Source organism: Pipistrellus hanaki (assembly GCF_964339955.1).
Source record: "Pipistrellus hanaki genome assembly, chromosome: X".
Lineage (NCBI taxonomy): Eukaryota > Metazoa > Chordata > Mammalia > Chiroptera > Vespertilionidae > Pipistrellus > Pipistrellus hanaki.
Window position 1 is genome coordinate 4,611,128 of NC_140524.1, and position 18,420 is coordinate 4,629,547.

An 18,420-nucleotide genomic window follows, 5' to 3' on the forward strand; every position below is an offset into this window, starting at 1 on the left:
TGGAGAACATTATGCTAAGTGAAATAAGTCAGTCAATGAAAGAAAAATACCACATGATCTCACTCATTTATGGAAAATAATGAACAATATAAACTCATATAATGAGGAATAAAAACAATTCAGAGACAGAGAAGCATCATTTCATCAAATCAATCAAACCTCGGAGGGAAGGTAGGGGAGGGTGGGGGTAGGGGAAGAGATCAGCCAAAGGACTTGTAGGAATGCATATAAGCCTAACCAATGGACACAGACACCAGGGGGGTGAGGGCACAATCGGGGGTCAGGGGGCAATGGAGGGATAAGGACACATATGTAATACCTTAATCAGTAAAAGGGGGAAAAAGTGTCATTGAAAAAAATATATAGTGATAATAACTAATGCCAGCAAAAAAATGTGGGAAAATGGAATGTCTCAGACATTGCTGGTGGGAATGTAAAACGGCACAGACACTATGGAAAATTCTGGCATTCTTACAACACTAAATGTGCACTGGCTAACCCAGCAATTGCACTCTGGGGCATTTGTCACGGAGAAAGGAAAATGTATGTTTACACACAAAAACTCTACTTAAATGTTCAGAGCAGTTTTAGTCTCACTAGGCAATGGGCGAATAAACTGTAGTATATATTGTACATACTTAGGCAATATTACCACTAGTCATAAAAAGGAACGGCCTATTACTAAGTATAGCAACTGGAGTAGGTCTTGAGAAAATTCTGCTGAGTGTAGAAAAGCCAATTTCAAAAAGTATGATCACACTTACATAATATTCTTGAAATAAAATGATAGAGATGGAGAGCATGTTAGGGGTTGCTGGGGCGGGGCGGGGGTAGAGGAGGGGAAGATGACAGTGACTGTATTGGGTAGCAGGAAGAATCTTTGCGGTGGAAAACCAGTTGATTGTGGTGGTTACCCCAATCTACACGTGATGAAATTGTAAAGCACTGTATACACACACGACAGAAACACAGACACAGAAATGAGTGCGTGTAAAACGTAAAATCTGAATAATGTCTGTGGATTGTATTCAAGTCACTATCTTGGTTATGGAAGATATTATCATCGGGGAAACTGAGTGAGGAGTATACGGGACTGCTGTGTAATATTTTTATAGAGCCTGTGAATCTATAATTATTTCAAAGGAAGTATCGTAAGATGAGGTAAGTCTGAAGGACTATGAATGTTTTCAAACTCACACATTCGCATATCATAAAATAGAACTGCGTGTTTAATATGCAAAACATACGACACATAAGAGAGCCTGCATTTGTGTTTCGCCGAGAAATTTAAATGAAAATGACAATATGAGTTTCATGGTAATTGCACATGGTACAGAGCCAAACCCAGATTCAGTGGTCGGCAAACTCCTTAGTCAACAGAGCCCAATATCCACAGGACAAAGATTGAAATTTCTTTGGAGAGCCACATTTTTTAAACTTAAACTTCTTCTAACGCCACTTCTTCCAGACTCTCCAGGCTGTGGTATTTTGTGGAAGAGCCACATTCAAGGGGCCCAAGAGCCGCATGTGGCTGCCACAGTTTGCTGACCACGGAGCTAGGTAAATAAAAAAGGATTTATTTATTTAGTTATTCACTTTTGCTGAAAAGCATCTGTATGAATCAGAATCCCACTAGCGAAGCAGACCAATAGCACATGTTACCTACACCTACCTATCTGTAGAATTCACTGGTTTTCCCTGGGAGACACTGGCTGACACACGGTGGGCTGGCCCAGCAGATCCCAAACCTCCAGGGGCTCCCATCGCGGCCAAAAGGAACGGCGGGGCCCCTCCCGATCATCCAGGATCACCCCCTCCCTTTCAACCCGCCGATCGGAGCTTCCCTCACAACCCAACATCTGCCCAGCAACACGTGCACGCACGTCTGCTCGAATCACGGCGGGCTGCCCGCTCGCCTGGCCGAGGGGACCCCCGAAAAGAAGCCGCAGCACCCCCACCCCCTAAACCCCCACCGCCCGTGCCCCTGAAATGATCACAGGTTCCCAGGGAGGATGAATAGGTTCCTCCCCGACGGCGATCGGCGATCGGGGCGGGCGATCGCGATGGGGCAAACTTTGCGCCGAGAGGGGTCGCGGGCGGCGGTGGCCTTTGAACCCGCCGGGCGCACCTCGCCGAGAGCGGCCGCGGGGCGGGAGCGGGCGCGGGGCCGGCGCCCACCTGAGGGCGGGGCGGGCGGGGCGGGGCCAGCGCGGGACCCGCCGGCAGAAGCGCGCGCGGCGGCGGCCGGAGCCCGCGGTGAGGCGGCCGGGGGCCGGGGGCCGGGGCGCGGGGCGGGGGAGGAGGAAGGGGAAGAGGCGGAGCTGGGAGCCGGTGTCAGGAATACAATGGTCTCCCCCGCCCCGCCGCCGCCGCCCAACCGCCTGGCCGGCGCTGAGGCCCGGGCCGGGGGCGGGCCGGGGGAGGGGCGGGCGGCGAGGGGGCAGGTGCGAGGGCGGAGAGAGAAGAAAGCGGGCGGCGGGGCGGGCCGCTGCCCCGGACTCGCCGGCACTCCGCCGGGCGCGAGCGCGGAGCCGGACGCGGCGCTGGCCGCCGAGGTAGGACCGGCGGGCGCGGGAGCGGCGGGGGCGCCGCCGGGGGCCGGAGGGCGAGTACCCGCGGCGGGAGGCGGCCGGCGTGCCCCGGGCGGGAGCGGGCACCCGGCTCCCGCGGCCGCCGTCGGGGCGGGGGGCGCGGGCACCGCGGCAGCGGCTCCCCCGCCGGCGCCCCCCGCCCCTGCCCGCGCCCCGCGGCGGGAGGACCTGCCCGGTGCTCCGCGGCGGACGCGCCCGCCGGGGGCTGTCGGCTGCCGGAGGGGCCGGGCGCCCGGCGGGGGGCAGGCGGGACCGGTGAGCGGGGCGCCCCGCGGGCTGGCGGACCCCCGCCCCGGTATTGTTCGGGATGCGGAGCCCGGGACGGTGGGAAAAGCAGGACCGGCTGGGCCAGGCTTCTGGGGAGATTTCCCAGCGAAGTTAACTTTTCCCGGGCGGCCGAGTCGGTTTCATTCCCTCGCTGGGGGGCGGCAGATTGGGGGGACCTGGGGGCGGGAGGGCAGAAAGCCCCCCTTTAACTCTCCCTCTCGCCCCGCAGAGCCGCTGCCCGGAGGAGCGGGCTTTAAATCTTTAAATCGCAGGGGAACCGGGTGGTACAGGGAGGCGGGAGGGTGCCGAGTGGGCGGCCGAGGGGCGCTGTGTGCAGGCATGTTTCAAAGTTGGTATCACCGCGGCGCCCTGAGACACATGTACCTTCCAGGCATTTGGCAGGAAACTCGTTTGGCCGCTTCGCCGGCTGTCCAGAGCTGCAGGGAAACCCGTGGTCTCAGATGTGCGCGAGATTTATTTTAAATTTCCCTTTATGTGCGTTGCATGTAACTGACTGGAAAGCTATGGAGGGGTCCCGGCGCCCCTCCCCTGCCCAGTCTAATCGTATAAGAAATCAAAGCCGAGTGGACGGGAATTGCGGTGACCTGGAGGGAAAGGTGCCCTCATTCCCGTGTTCAGCCTGAGACAGATAACTGTCTGCTTCTCTAAAGTCTAAACTATTTCAGGGAAAGACTGGTTGTACAACCTCCTGGCTGGCTTGAAGCAACCCAGGACCCACTTTCCCAGGGTTGTCCTCTTAAATACCTTCCTTGTGATCGCTTCTTGGTAGCCCGGGGGCAAGGGGGGTGAGGGAGGAGCCGGCCTGAGCAAAGCATTGTGTTTGTATCTAATTTGATATGTTCATAGCATCTGTGGACAATGGGCACGGGGATCTGTGCCCTTTGAGGAGTGTGGCTCTCATGCATCATGTAACTTCTCTCCACATAAATGGACAGAAGTTTTCTTCTTCTTTGTCTATCTAGGAGTGTCCTGCCTTCATAACATTTTCCTTTTTTCATTTAAAGTAAGCTGTGAGTTTCACTACTTGGCCTGGAAAACGATGCTACCTCTCTTCGAGGGATGAAGGGATCACGTGAGATCTTTGGGAAGTGCTTCTCAGAGTGAGCTCCCATCATTCCCACCTTTAAAAACCAAAAAACTGCTCTTTATACTTTTACCTGCCAAGAAAAAAGCTGTTAACTCAATATTATTGCCTTGCAACAGCTCCTTGCGCTGTGTTCAGAACATTCCAGAACACTCAGTGATGCAGGCCTGGCTCTAGAATCCTCACTTACCTGCCTTCGGCTGTTGGGAGCCATCTTGGTAAGCTGCAGCCCTCTCCCCTGTAGGAGCTTGGGAAGCTTGGTCAGAGGTGAGGGGAAGTGGATACGGGCCTCTCCCCGGCTTCCTGAAGTGTTGGTGGTCGCCGGGGAGCCAAGAGGAGCTTGGGGGCAGCTTGGGGGCACCTGTAACCCACCTGTGACCCACCCTGAGGCCTGTAGCAGCGGCCTGTAGAGGCTCTCAGGGGTAAGACAAGTGGTGGTACCGGTCTCATCAATCGCAGTTGAGACTTCAGTGTTAACAGAAGTTAAAGGATAAAGGATGCTGAAGGTTCATGGGTTGGAAATAAGCTCTTCTTTGATAACTCTTGACTTTCCCCTCCCAACTGTTCCAGTTGCCATGGCAGCCCTTCCTCCCCTAAGTACACAAAGCCTCTCTCCCTTTTCCCCACCACTTGGATATCTGGCTAGAAGTAGATGATTATCTGGGGGGAAATTGGGGAGGCTGAAGGCATCAGGTGTGTGGGAACACATATAGGGGGCGCTTACAAGCCCTGATCAGGGACAGTGGCTGAACATGGTCATAGGACAGAACACAACTGCCTCCTCCTAGAGCTGTCACAGAACAGGACTGGAGGAGGACAGAGATCAGATCCTGGCTTACCTGTGACCTTTACTCACTCCCCTCATAGCCAAGGGGTAGGGGGTGGGTGAAAGCCATCTGGCGCTCTCCTGAAATGGCTAACCTGAGGACATTGGAATGGTTTACAAGTCTCTACCTGCCCTTCCAGTTCCAGTGCCTGGGAAGGCGGAAGCATCCTGGCTTGTGGGGTGGGGAGGATCTGGGATGAGTGAGTGGGTAGAAGGGAAGAATAAAAGAGTGCTAGCAAGCGGTCATTACAGAAGTAAGCCCAGCTCTGAGTATGCTGTTTTCTGGATTCTTCTGGCCTCCTGCCTGTAGGTCTCTCCATAGCAGCAGCAGCAGCAGCAGCAGCAAAGCTCTTACCTTCACAACTGTCTCCGTGCTTCTTTTGGGAAACAGAGAGGAAGAAGGGTCCTCAGGAGAGTGCCTGACCCCATAGCTAAGTTTGGGAAGAGGGCAGTCAACTAAAGGAAGCAGGGGGCTAGCATGGGGAGATAATGCTGAGGCTTTTGCCAATAGGAGGTACCAATGCATTCATTCATACACTCAGACAGTCAGTAATTCAGTCTGGCCCAATCCAGAAGCCACGGCTGAGCCCTGCTACCCAGGGGGCTCCTGGCCCCTTGATACTGGCCGGTAGACAAGGAAACCCACGTCTAGAGTGTGGTTTTGGAATAGCGGACAAGAGAACGCGGTACCAGCATGGCCAGTACCCTAGACCTTAGGTGTTAGAATCTCCCGGGGAGATGGATATTCTTTTTAAATGTTTAGAAACTGTTTATTTTGATGTAATATTATAACTACCCAAAAGTTACAGGAATAGAACAGAGAGCTCTTGTCGTCCCTTCACCCAAGGTCTCCAGTTATTAACAGCTTGTTCCCGCTTGCTTTATCATTTGCTCTTTCTGTTTCTTTTTATGAACAATTCAAGGGTAGTAACCACTGAGAGACTGATACTGTCAAGGGCATCCTGTCGTGGAGGGTGGCTGATGCAGCCACAGGGAACAGAAGAGCATTGGTGGTGTGTAGGGCCCGGAGATAGAATGCAGTCTACCTACGGCCATAAGTCACGTGTTTGTAAGTCACATGGAGTCTCTGGTGCTGGGTATGGAGATCATTCCATTATAGAGTGGTTAAGATAAACGCTTTTGCCATCACTCATGTCAAGTTTGTTTTAACTATGCCAAACTTTAATCCTATCTATACGAATAAAAGGGTAATATACTAATTAGAGCGTACGTCTCCGGACGACCATCCAGACGTCCTTCTGGACAAAGCCACAGTGGCAAGCCGCTGATGGCAGCTGCCATGGGGAGAGTAGGCCCGAGGCTCTGACAAGCTGCGGATGGCGGCTGCCGCTGCAAAGGCCAGCCTGAGGCTCAGGCAGCCATGGTGCCGCCAGTGGCAGCAGCAGCAAGGTGATGGGGGCAGCACCTTCCCCTGATGGGCCAGGTCACCTCCGGCAGAGGGAAGCCAGACTACGGCTTAGGATGGGGGCCAAGGCAGAGGGCAATCAGTCAGGCAGGCAGAAGGGTTAGGGGTGATTAGGCAGGCAGGCAGGCAAGCGGTTAGGAGCCAGCAGTCCAGGATTGCGAGGATTGTGAGAGGGATATCCATCTGCCGGCAGTCAGACATCCCCCCAGGGATCCCAGATTGGAGAGGGTGCAGGCTGGACTGAGGGAACCCCTCCCTGTACACTGGGCCTCTAGTCTATAATAATCTATAATAAAAGCATAATATGCTAATTAGACTGGACAGCCCTCTGGACGAAGCGGGGGCTGCGAGGGAACCCTGGGTCCCAGGTGTCTGCCAGCGGCCAGAGGGAAGCCCAGGTCCCCGGTGCCAGCAGCTGGGGGAATTGTGTGCATCGGGCCTCTAGTCCTGTGTAATAAAAGCCCAATGACCGAATGGCGGAACAGCCAGAATGACCAGTCACTATGACATGCACTGACCACCAGGGGGCAGACACATAACTCAAGAGCTGCCCCCTGGTGGTCAGTATGCTTCCACAGTGGGAGCACTGCTCAGCTGACCGGGATGAACTGTGCTTCCACAATGGGCTGATCCCCACAGGCCACACCCCCCACCAGTGCACAAATCCGTGCACCGGACCTCTAGTATTGTTATGAAAATCCGTATCACCACACCCCAACTTTGCAGCCATAATAGTCTCCAACATTTTAATTCATTCAGTCAGTACAAGAGGGGAAAGAAAGATATTGATCCCCTTAAGAGCTCAACATCCAGTGGAAAGGAAATAATAAAAACTATCATCACAGCCAGAGAAAGAGTGTTCTGAGGAGGAAGGCATTGGGGGCGGGGGTTTATTGGAACACCAGGCTGGTTCAGCATCTGGAGAGTACACCCCTCGAGTAGCTTGGGATGTGTGTGAATGTGAAGATCCGTCCTAACTGAGGCTCGCTGCTCTTAGATGACAAGGTTCATGAGTTAGGGAAGCCTTTGGTGTCATCGCACCGCCAAGGTACTAATTAATCGAGGTAGCAGTTGCTCTGTAAACACTAATTTCACCTTCCCCTCCAAAAATGCAGCATGTGGGGAAATAGCATGAAAGGTATTTGGTAGTAAGGTGGGATTCAAGGGGGTGTTTCTGTTTTTTTCTACAAATAAATAATTACTAATTATACTAAGTGCTGTGACGGAGATTACCGTATGGGATAATAACAGTACCAGTAGTGGTGATTTGTTAACCATTTCCTGTGTGCTGAGCGCTCTGCTACCTGGCTTAACTTAGGACATGTTTCTGAGGTGTGAAGCAAAGGTAACTTTCCCAGCACTGGCCAGCCTGTTCAGTGGTTAGAGGGTTGGCTAGCACAGTGGTCTGCAAACTCATTAGTCAACAGAGCACCAAACCATGGCTCACAAGCTGCATGTGGCTCGAGAGCCACAGTTTGCCGACCACTGGGCTAGCACACAGAGGGGTCACTAGCATGATTCCCTGGCAAGGGGACATAGCTGGGTTGCAGGTTCAATCCCCCCCCCCCCAACTTGGAGCACTTGTGACAGGCAACCAATCGATGTGTGTCTCTCACATCACTGTTGCCCTCTCCTTTCCTACCTCCCTCTCTCCCTCCATCTCTCCTTCTATTCCCCCTCCACTTTCTCTAAAAATCAATGGAAAAAATGTCCGCAGGTGAGGATTTAAAAAAATGGTCACTTGCTCAAGGTCACACAGCAAGTCAGGAAGAATGCTTCTGTAAGGGGACCCTCCAGGTGCCGGGGCTGAAGGATGAGCAGGAACAGGCAGAGCCCGGGCAGGGAGAGGGATTGCCGGGCGCGGGGACAGCAGGTGTTGTGAGGGCACTGCAGCGGGAGAGAGCCGTGGAAAGGATCCTCAGAGGTTTGGCTGGGACCTGGGGACAGAGAGACGAGGGCTGAGGTAGGCAGGGGAAGATTTACAGGGCCTTATGGGACCTTATTAAGGAGCTTGTGTTTTATTCCAAGGACAATGGGAAGCCGCTGGAAGGTGTTTTTCAGTTTTTATTAAAGTGTGTGTGTGTGTGTGTGTGTGTGTGTGTGTGTCCTCAGTGGAGGATATTTTTCCATTGCTTTTTAGGGAGAGTGGAAGAGAGTGGGGAAAGACGGAGAAAAACATCAATGTGAGAGAAACACGTGATTGGTTGTCTCCTGCGTGAACCTCAACCAGGGCTGGGGCTGGGGAGGAGCCTGCAACCGAGGTACATGCCCTTGATCGGAATCAAACCCGGGATCCCTTGGTCCACAGGCCGATGCTCTGTCCACTGAGCCAAACCGACTGTGTGTGTGTGTGTGTGTGTGTGTGTGTGTGTGTGATCCCCACAAGTAGTGAGGCCTAAACAACGCTGGCTAAAGAAACTCATCTCCTTTCAGGGTCCCACTCTGTGATGTTTCTAACCCAGTATATAGATCTTAGACAGCTTTCACCGCCCGCCATTAGCACAGTTAAAGGGTTGCCGTGTTGCTTGAAGAAGGTGGTCCTGCAGACTGCTTCTAGAAGGAGGTTTAACTGGTCTCTTATTTGATGCTTTTTCGACTGCATTAGGGAGCTCTTGCAGCTTTCACCAAGCCTTGTCAAATGGGGGGGGGGCGGGGGGGGGGGAGTAGACTTGTGAGAAAAAGGAATTGCTGGAAACCTGAGCTGTTCAGCGTTAGAAATGAACTGTTGAGTATGACTTTGGTTTGAATATATCACGATAAAGATGCTTCAGTAGCTAAATGGTAATTTTTGTGTGTTTTTTGTTTGTCTGGTATGTGCCATCTGTGATGACAGACAGCACATTTGTGAGGATCTGGGAAGACTGGGGCATCTTTCAGTACTTGTATATTTATGTATTCTAACCCAGGTACTGTAGGTTTCTCTGTTGGAAGCGGCTTCTTACGTGCAGTCTACACCTTCCTGGGGAAAACCATTGCGCCGTTCCCCTCTCCATGGGGATGGGACCACGAATATATTTACTTTGAGATAGCCTGCGTCAGTTAGCTTTGGGTGCGGGCGATCTGGTGGCTGGCAGGCTGCTTGGTTTCAGAGGCCCTAAGCTGGGATGGCCCCTCTCCCCACACATGGTCTCGCCTCCAGCTTGCTAGTCTGCACTTGTTAACATGGCGGTCTCAGGCACACAGAGCAGCAAGTGAGAAGCGGCAGGGCCCAAGCACTTCTGAAGTGTCCTCTGTGTCACGTGATATTTTCCCATCAGTCAAAGCACAGGAGTGCTGCTGTGGTCAAGCCCAGAGGCATTGTGGGATGGGACCACCGAAGGTATGGCTACAAGAAAATGTGAAAAATTGGGGGGAGGTCATGACTGCTGTAATTCTTATCCTTGTTCCCCTGTAGTGAACGTGTCTTTTCTCCTCCAGCTGACTTCAACGTCCATCTTTACCTAGGTGAGGCTTTTAAGTTTTTTTTAATGTTTTCTTTATTGTAAAAATATATCTTTATTGATTTCAGGGAGAGGGAGAGAGAAATATCAATGATGAGGGAGAATCGTTGACTGGCTGCCTCCTGCACGTCCCCTACTGGAGATGGAGCCTGTAACTCAGGCATGTGTTGGCCAGGAAAGGAACCTTTTGGTGCATGGGACAACACGCAACCAACCAATCCACACCAGCCAGGGCTTGGTGTGGCTTCTAAATTTTTTTTTCCATCTTTATCCTATGTGGTGTTCTCTGAGCTTCTTGTATCTATGGTTTGTTGTCTGTGACTAATCTTAGAAAGTTCTTAGCCATTATCCTATATAATAAAAGCATAATATGCAAATTGACCGAATGGTGGAACAACTGGTCCCTAGAACACACACCAACCACAAGGGGGCAGATGCTCAACACAGGAGCTGCCCCCTGGTGGTCAGCGCGCTCCAACAGGGGGAGCACTGCTCATCCAGAAGCCAGACTCAGGGCTAATGAGCCCAGTGGCAGTGGCAGGAGCCTCTCCCGCCTCACAGGCAGCACTAAGGAACAGTGAGCTAGGGCACATAGGGAGATCAGGCCAGGAGGGGAGAGCAGTTAGGGAGATCAGGCCAGGAGGGGGGAGCAGTTAGGGAGATCAGGCCAGGAGGGGGGAGCAGTTAGGGAGATCAGGCCAGGAGGGGGGAGCAGTTAGGGGGATCAGGCCAGGAGGGGGGAGCACTTAGGGGGATCAGGCCAAGAGGGGGGAGCAGTTAGGGGGATCAGGCCAGGAGGGGGGAGCAGTTAGGGGGATCAGGCCAGGAGGGGGGAGCACTTAGGGGGATCAGGCCAGGAGGGGGGAGCACTTAGGGGGATCAGGCCAGGAGGGGAGAGCAGTTAGGGTGATCAGGCCAGGAGGGGGGAGCAGTTAGGGAGATCAGGCCAGGACGGGGGAGCAGTTAGGAACTGCTTCATCCAGAAGGTTGTCTGGAAAGACATCCGGAAGGACATCCAGGCTAATTAGCATATTACCGTATTTTCTGGTGTATAAGACGACTTTTGAAACGGAAAAAAAAGGCGATCAAAAATCGGGGGTCGTCTTATATGCCGAGTATATCCCGAAAAACGTCTCGATATGCCACTAAACGAATTTTTAACTGTAAAATTAGGGGGTCGTCTTATACGCCAGAAAATATGGTACGCTTTTACTATTATAGGTGTCTAGAAAGCCAGGAATAATTGATTCTGGTTTGGGTCCTCCCTGTTTTAGGCTCCTATACCACTGCCAGCGTGTTAATGTTTGCCTCGCTCTCTCCCCAGATTCTGTGTCTGCCTTTGTAATTACTGAGCACATTGTTACCGCTCAGTACGAATTTGCCTCATTCAAAACTAGTCTTCCCAGATGATAGGTTTTGTTAGTGGCCACATGTTTGTTATTTTTATTCCTCACTTTTCCAGATGCAGTTCATTTTAGCAAATATCTGTTGAGTGCCCACTGTGCTGTGTGTGAGGCACTGGGCATTGCCTGGTAGAATAGTGACCAGGGGATTCCCAGTGGCAATGGGGATGGAAGGATATTGCAACTTGGGAAATATCTCCATTTCAACCTAGAAGGATTTTTTTTAAAAATTAAATTACACTAGAGCTACAAGAATGCATTCTAGTAAAAATTGATAATTTGTCGAAAGAGCCATGGTTGTCCATGTAATTCTTATGACATCCCCATTCCATCACATTCTACATCCCAGGATTAATTCAGATTACTTATTTTTGGTTTACTGTGCAAATTGTGATGTCAGATATAATGCCATCTAATATTGCTGAAATCCTTTTTTTTCTTTTCCAGAGGCTAAGCACCCAAATTCATTTCACTTGTAAGGACTATCTACTTATTTTCTCCTTAAACTTTGCTTTCATGGGTCTGAAAATCAGGTGACAGATTTTTGGTCAAGTTGTTTCCATTAAAAAGTACTAGTTTTAAAAACCAATAACTTAAAAATTGCCACACACACACACACACACGCATACTCACACACACACACACACACACACACACACACACACACCCTCCACAAAACATTCTCCTTCCCTTCTGAAGCTTTTACAATGCATTGTAATCATTAACCGGTCTTTTGCTGTTTAGCTTAAATGGCCAATTGAGACAAGTTCTTCCACCACTGGTTCAGATTGGGGTGACGGTCTTGAAGAATAACATTCATGCAGCCTTCTGAGCTTTCTGGGCAGACTTGGTGACTTGGCCAGCTCCAGCTGCCTTCTTGTCCACTGCTTTGATGACACCCACAGCAACTGTCTCATGTCACAAACAGCAAAACGGCCCAGAGGAGGGTAGTCAGAGAAACTCGCAACACACGTGGGCTTGCCAGAAACCATAGACGATGGCAGTATAAGCTTTTACCCACAATGATGATCAGTTTTCTTTTTGAGTTCTTTTTTTTTAATATACTTTATTGATTTTTTTACAGATAGGAGGAGAGAGGGAGAGAGAGTTAGAAACATCGATGAGAGAGAAACATCAATCAACTGCCTCCCACACACTCCCTATTGGGGATGTGCCTGCAACCGAGGTGCATGCCCTTGACCTTGGGACCCTTCAGTGCACAGGCCGATGCTCTTTACACTGAGCAAAACCAGCCAAGGCAGCCATGTTTTTTTAATTTAGTCTCTGTGTCCTGGGTCATCAGTGATGGTCACATATTACTTGCTGGTCTCCAATTTCCACAGGGAGGTATCACTGGTGATACCACATTCGCATTCAGCTTTCAGTTTATCCAAGACCCAGGCATACTTGAAGGAGCCCTTTCCCATCTCAACAGCCACCTTCTCTCTCTCTCTCTTTCCCTCTCTCTCTCTCTCTCTCTCTCTCTCTCTCTCTCTCTCTCTGGTTCTATTGTTGATCCCACCACCTTTGTAGATCAAATGGCTAGTAGCGGTGGACTTGCCCAAATCTACATGTCCAGTGATCATGACATTGATAAGAGTCTTTTCTGCTCCCCTTGTGGCTTAGATTTAGTGGTGGTTTTCACACCTGTGTTCTGGCAGCAGACCCGTTGCGAAAAAGCTAAGGAGTGTTTGTTTAAGGAGGTAACTGTCATCACTGAATTATAGCCTGCTAACAGCTTTTTGCTTCACATTATATATCTTGATTTTAAAATCTGAAACCTGTTGTCAGTAGCAGGTAGAACTGTAAAAGTCTCCTGTGAATAAATGGCAAATTCAAAAATGAATACTGACTGAAAAGAAGATGAGCTATTGCCTCTTTTTAATACTATTATACAATAAAATTGATTTGGGGGTGTGTATAGTTCTGTGGATTCTGATATACGTAGAGATCAGTGTAACTAACACCAGCGTTACCATAGAAAGCAGTTACATCACTCCAACAAAACTCCTTTGTGCTACCTCTCCTCACGCTCTCTTCCCACCCCAAACCTTAGGAGTCACTCATCTGTGCTCCTCCACTATAGTTTGTCACTCTGCGGATGTCACATAGAGTCAGGCTGTGTGCCATCTTTTTAGTCTTGCTTTTTTCACTCAGCGTAATGCTTTTGAGAGTATCCAGGGTGTGTGTATCAATAGTTTGGTCCTTTTTTATTATTGTTGTATACCATTGTGTGAACGTACCACATTGGGACTGTTACCAGTTTTTTATCATTATAAGCAGAGCTGCTATAAAAGTTCATGTACAAGTGTACAGTAATTACCTGAGAGTGAGATTGCTATATGATTACACTACCATTTACGGTAAAACTAGTTAGCTAGAGTTTGAATGCTAGGATGGATAGAGTAGCAGAGGCCAAGTTGCTTGAATACTGTGTTTGCTTCTTACTAGCTATGCAACCCTGAGTGAGTTTAACCTCTTTGTGCCTCAGTTTCCTCATCTATAGAATGAAGTTGATAATACTAATCACTGGGATTGTTGTATTGGATTCAAAGCATGCTGTCTGGGGGGCGGGGGGGGGGGGGGGGGGGCGGGGAATTTCAGGAATTGCCCTCAGAGGTGAAAAAGTTTAGGGATGTAAATGTATGGGAGTCCTTATAACATCTAAAGATTGGACCAGATTTCCAATTTTGATGGTTTCACTTGCCCTCCCAATATTAAAAGAATCATGTTCACCAAAAATTAGTATATTGCTATGTCTCATAAAGGAACAGGAAAAATTAGCTCAGAAACAACCAACACTGTAATCAAGCGCCAGGCTTGACACTCAAGTGCATCAGCCTGAGGACCTGTCTACAAAGGCAGTGATTTGTATAATCGCTGCGTGTTATTTTATACCTTGTTAACGAAAGCTGACGAGGACACTGATGAGGCATGATTTCATGGAGCCCCCGCGATGGACCTTCTGCAATTTCTCGGACCCCGTCTTAAACACCTCTTTTCACAGGAAGCCCCCCCCCCAGCTTTGAGGAGAACTTTGAGGAGAGAATTGCAAAAGTTCAGCATGCCCAGTCAGATCCCTTCCTAGAGTACTGTCATTAGAAGATGCAGCGGAGGCCCCTTTCTTGCATAACTGCTCTGTGGTATGGGCTAGCTTGGTCTGAGCAAGCATTAAAGTATGTGTTTTCCCCCATAGAATGGCTCTCCAGCCCAGGAAGTATGCAGAAAGGGCTACCTGTTCACCTCCTACTAGGGGTGTCGAACTCAATCAGAGAAGGGGCCAAAATCTAAAATCCAGCCTAAATCGCGGGCCGAATGGTTTACTGAACAGTCATAAACTGACAATGTCATAAACTGACAGCGGAGTGCAGTGATGACAGCGCGGTGCAGGCCACATTGCAAGGCCTGGCGGGCTGGATTTGGCCCGCGGGCCTTGTGTTTGACACATGTGCACTAGACAGTGGAGGATACCTAGTATGTGGAATCAGGAACCTACATGGCCTTTCTTTCCTGTCAGTTCACTTGTTTTGTAATGTTTTCCCATGACCCAATCCATCATCTGGGGACAGTTCTTCACCTGGGATTCCAGGGGAAACTGGGAGGGGCACACAATGTGGGATGTCATCTCTGAACTGCTTCCTTACTGCCGCCTTGCTCTCCCCAGGACCCCCAGCAGTCCCCACTGAGGTTCCCCTGCAGCCTTCCCTCCCAGCAGGAACATCCTTCCTTCTGCCCCGTTAACCCTTCCTGGACCAGTTCCTGCAAATCCCAGCTCAGCAGGAGACTCTTCTCCCCCACACCCCACTCACGTGGACGCCATATCCTACTCCATGTTCCCTCGTTAAGTCCTGTCTTTTCTAATCAACTCGGGCACCTCATGCCATCCTTCCTCACTCTGTGACCTGTTCTGTGTACACATGGCCTGAAGGCTTACAGCTAAACGACCACTCCCCGATGGGTAGGACACCCTTATGTTCTCTACCTCCTGTCTCCCACAGATGCCCGAAAAAGTTGCTGCCTGATATTTAATTGGCAAATGAAGCATCAGTTATTTTGTGTTTAAAAATAGCATGTAGCATGTTCTAACGGCCACACAGGGCCTGTGGAAAGCCATGGTTTGTAAGAGAAACATGCATTTCCCAGGCTGTCTACAGGAAGCCGGGCTTCGCTTTGCTGCTGCTGGGAGAGGTGTGGCTGTGTGGCCTGGCTTCCCGGTGTAGGCTGCAGGCAGAGCTACAGTCAGCGTTTCCCTGGTCCCTCATGGTTCCTATTCTTTCCCGTGGTTCCGTGTCCACTTGTGATGTTGAAGAGGACCAGGAATTTACTTTCAAATGTAGAAAAACTTCGACTATGAACAGTTGTATCCTACTTGTCTCATATGAAACTCCTGCGTTGTATACTGGAGAGGGTGTGTGTGTGTGTGTGTGTGTGTGTGTGTGTGTGTATGTGTGTGTTATGAGCCTAAGTTGAACTCTCTGTAGGATAACCAACTTAAATCCAAAATAAACTTCTTAACTTTTTCTTGTGGACATTTAAAAAAAAATATTTCTATTGCCGAAACCGGTTTGGCTCAGTGGATAGAGCTTTGGCCTGCAGTCAAGGGCATGTACCTTGGTTGCAGGCACATTCCCAGTAGAGGGTGTGCAGGAGGCAGCTGATCGATGTTTCTCTCTCATCGGTGTTTCTAACTCTCTATCCCTCTCCCTTCCTCTCTGTAAAAAAAAACAAAAATATATTGAAAAAGAAAAAAAGAATGTGAAGTGATGGGATGGATGTCTTAAACTCAGGGGTGGGAATCCTTTCACCATGTATATGTGTATCAAATCCTCACACTGTGCACTTCTAAACATATTAAAATTTTATTTGTCATTATACCTCAGTAAAGCCAAGGACAAAATAAATGAAGGGAAAGAAAGAAAATTAGCCCTTCGGACCAGGAGAAGTTGAATGAGTGTAAAGCCAGAACTATTACCTAGTTATTTGAAGAAGATTGTTTATTAGGAGTACTTGAGGCCTTAGTGTTGGGAGCTTGGGGAGCTTGGGAAGTCTTCATGGCTAGAAGAGATAAGACCATCATTTCAATTTGTTTTCCTGCTTCTACGTTGGGTTTTTTACAAGTCTAATGACCTAATCGATTTTGTGTCAGTAGGCTTCTTTTGTGAGGCTGTTTGCCTGCGACTAGTGAGAGGAAATAGCTGGTCACTTTTAAGTGAGGGAAGCCCAACTCTGCCCTGGAGCTGAGCCTGCCATTGCCCCATCCCTCATCCTATCTCAGGCCTTTCCCCTGGGCTTAGAGACCTGTCTTGCCCTCTGGCATTGGAAGTCCATGAACCCTATCTCCCAACCTCCTCCCAGATGAGCCACGCCTATACTATTCATGCATTTAAGGATGTTTCTAGGCCTAAATTAATTCCTGTTACTCACTGAAATTTAAGCTTCTTAATCGAGTCAGCTATCATAGAGTTCCTAGAAACAATCAGTTTTAAATGCACACTAATTCTTAGAGTAAAACATTATTTTCTTGACTTGGAAACTTCCTTTTACGTGACAGGAAAACAAATCTCTCTTTGTACTATGCATGTATATGTATATTCTATATATGTGTAAGTTCTATATGTATATTCACCCTTGGGTCTATTACCGCCATGAAATACAGGTGTGCTAAAATAAGGACTTTTTGCTGTGAGAGGTTCAGGAAAAGAAGTATTTCTAACGGTTGAATCAGGGAGGAGGCGTTCTTCAATCATCACCCAGCCCTAGCATGAAAGTAGCATGATGTAGTGGGGAAGCATGGCTTTGTGAATCAATCTATGGGTTCAAATCTCAGCTCTCTGGTCTCTCTCCGAGGCTCTTTCATAAAAATGGCTAACATCATGTTGTGGGTATGATGAAATGCATTAAAGTATGTGAAGCATATATGATGGCAAAGGGTGCCCCATGAGCAGGGTCCCATACCCCTCTTTACAGTCCGCCTCTAGCTTGGCTCCCCAAACTCACTCTTTCATACCACTCTATAGTCCAGTGGTCGGCAAACTCATTAGTCAAAGGAGCCAAATATCAACGGTACAACGATTGAAATTTCTTTTGAGAGCCAAATTTTTTAAACTTCTTCTAACGCCACTTCTTCTAAATAGACTCGCCCAGGCCATGGTATTTTATGGAAGAGCTACACTCAAGGGCCAAAGAGCCTCATGTGGCTCCCAAGCCGCGGTTTGCCGACCACTGCTATAGTCTAATCATACAGAATTACGTACAGGTGTTTTTGTCTGTTCTTTTTTTATCTTGTCTTACGCATGTTGTTTCCACGCTGCCATTATTTTATGCCCGCTTGGACTCGGAAACCCAATTATGTTCATCCTGCTGATGAGCCCCCACTTCAGGATGCACTACAGGTCACCTCGCTTTTGAGATCTGACGTGTATAAGCCAAGATGGCCTTTTCTGATATACAGTGAAAACGCAACTGATTACATTTGTGTGTGATTGAGCCGCCTCACACCAGATTGCAAAACTGATTGTGCGCAACTCTTTCAAGCTCCGTGGCCACTGATACCATCTTAACAGCTTAAAACTGATCATGAACAGAAATTGTGAGCTGCAAGGCAGGGAGCTGCCCTTCTCCCAAAGCCTGATGTGAAGCATTGATCAGCACACCACTGATGTGTCTCTGGGGGAGCTGTGATTCTCACATTTAATGTGATATATTATTATTATTATTATTATTATTATTATTATTATTATTATTGATTTTTCAGAGAGGAAAGGAGAGGGATAGATAGCTAGAAACATCGATGAGAGAGAATCATCGACCAGCTGCCTCCTCCACACCCCCTACTGGGGATGTGCCCGCAACCAAGGTACATGCCCTTGACCGGAATCGAACCCGGGACCTTTCAGTCCGCAGACCGATGCTCTATCCACTGAGCCAAACCGGTTTTGGCCTCACATTTAATGTTATCAGCACGAGACCTCCAGGCCCCATTCTGAAACGGTGGTATTCCTGTCCTTCGGCTAACGTTAGTTTTTACTGAATTGTAATATACCAATCCTGTTTCCCTGAAATGAGGTCAAACTCAATTTTTTGCAACCATGCCACTCCCAAGTAACATACACAGGATGTTCCCCCCTCCCCCCCAAAATGTAATGGTTTTTAGCAAATTTACCAAGTTATGTAACCAACTGCATAATCCAGTGTTAGAGTCTGTCCGTCACTCCAGTAAAATTCCTTGTGCCCATTTGCCTTCACTCCATCCTCCTCTCCCCCAGCCCTTGGCAGCACTAATCTATTTGGTGTCTCTATAGATTTGTATTTTGTAGACATTTCATAAAAATCGGATCATATGTTATATGGTCTTTTGTGTTT

General features: G+C 49.1%; 1 protein-coding gene across 1 annotated transcript in view; it reads left to right on the forward strand.

The window, feature by feature from the left end:
- Nucleotides 1-3,846: 3,846 nt before the first annotated feature.
- Nucleotides 3,847-18,420, forward strand: part of JADE3 (jade family PHD finger 3) — a 73,671-nt gene continuing 59,097 nt past the window's right edge. Inside the window, exons 1-2 of the mRNA XM_084870578.1 lie at nucleotides 3,847-3,979; nucleotides 4,083-4,181. The gene's annotated coding sequence lies outside the window, so the exon portion shown is untranslated. The remainder of the gene's footprint in view (nucleotides 3,980-4,082; nucleotides 4,182-18,420) is intronic.